Source organism: Bison bison, unplaced genomic scaffold, assembly GCF_000754665.1.
Source record: "Bison bison bison isolate TAMUID 2011002044 unplaced genomic scaffold, Bison_UMD1.0 scf7180017863946, whole genome shotgun sequence".
Lineage (NCBI taxonomy): Eukaryota > Metazoa > Chordata > Mammalia > Artiodactyla > Bovidae > Bison > Bison bison.
The window spans coordinates 213,132-214,734 of record NW_011494518.1 but is presented as its reverse complement, the minus strand read 5'-3'; positions in this window follow the sequence as shown (position 1 = coordinate 214,734).

Sequence of the window (1,603 nt, the reverse complement as noted above, 5' to 3'; positions counted from 1 at the left end):
CTTAAATGATTCAGTAAAAATATATTTCATATAATATATAAAATTCCAATAACGTATCAGTCAAATAGATGCAAATATACATACACAAACATACATAAACACATAAATATATGGATAGGTAGATTTAAAACATGACAAAAAGTTAATTCTGCTGCATCTTGGCTAAGGATCTATAGTTGTTTACTTAGCTATTTCACCTTTTCTGTATGTTTTAAAACTTACATATATAAAAAGATGTTTTTAATTAAAAATAAAACATCAGAGAAAAGTAGTAACCCACTGAGATTAAACATTATCACTGTTGTTAGTAAAAAAAAAAAAACTATATGCTAATCATCTGCTGTAATATAACTAGAAGCCATACCAATTGCAATACATACGTTACCTGGTTTGCTTTTTTCAAAATTGTGTTAAAATATACATAAAATTTACTGTCTTAACCGTTAGTAAGTATGCAGTTTAGTAAGCATGGAGTATATTCACATTGTTATGCCACCGTCACCACCACCCATCTTCAGAATTCTTTCCAGCTTGAAAACTGAAACTCTATACCCATCAGACAATAACGGTTCATACCCACTTTCCTGCAGCCTTTAACAATCACCATTGTACTTTCTTTCTCTATTAATTTTTTTATTATTAGTCTTTTTTTCTTTTAAAAATTTATTTATTTTAACTGGAGGATAATTGCTTTACAATGCTGTGTTGGTTCTGCCATACAAAAAAGCAATTCAGCCATAATTATACATATATCACCTCCCTCCTGAGCTTCTCTCCCCTCCCCCGACCCCGTCCCTCTAGGTCCACTACTGGGCATATACCCTGAGAAAACCATAATTGAAAAAGACATATACCCTGATATTCATAGTAGCACTATTTATAGTAGCTAGGACATGGAAAAAACCTAGATGTCCATCAACAGATGAATGGATTAAAAAAATGTGGTACACATATACAATGGGATATTGTATATAAAAAATACAATAAAAAGAATGAATTGGAGTCAGCTCTAGTGGGGTAGATGAACCTAGAACCTGTTATACAGAGTGTAGTAAAATCAGAAAGAGAAAAACAAATATCATATATTAACACACATTTATGTCTCTATTAATTTGACTATTCTACATACCTCATGTAAGTGGAATTGTATAGCATCTGTCTTATTTTGACCAGTTTATTTCACTTAGCAAAACATCCTCAGAATTCCCCCATGATACAGCATGTGTCAAAATCTTCTTCCTTTCTAAGGCTGAATAGTTTTCCTCTGTATGTATATACCAAATTTTATTTATCCATTTATGGATACTCATATTACTTCTACCTTTTGGATATTGTGAATGTGCTTCTATATACATGAGTGTACAGTTCAATTCAGTTCAGTCGCTCAGTCGTGTCCGACTCTTTGCAACCCCATGAATCGCAGCACGCCAGGCCTCCCTGTCCATCACCAACTCCCGGAATTTACTCAGACTCATGTCCATCAAGTCAGTGATGCCATCCAGCCATCTCATCCTCTGTCGTCCCCTTCTCCTCCTGCCCCCAATCCCTCCCAGCATCAGAGTCTTTTCCAATGAGTCAACTCTTCGCATGAGGTGGCCAAAGT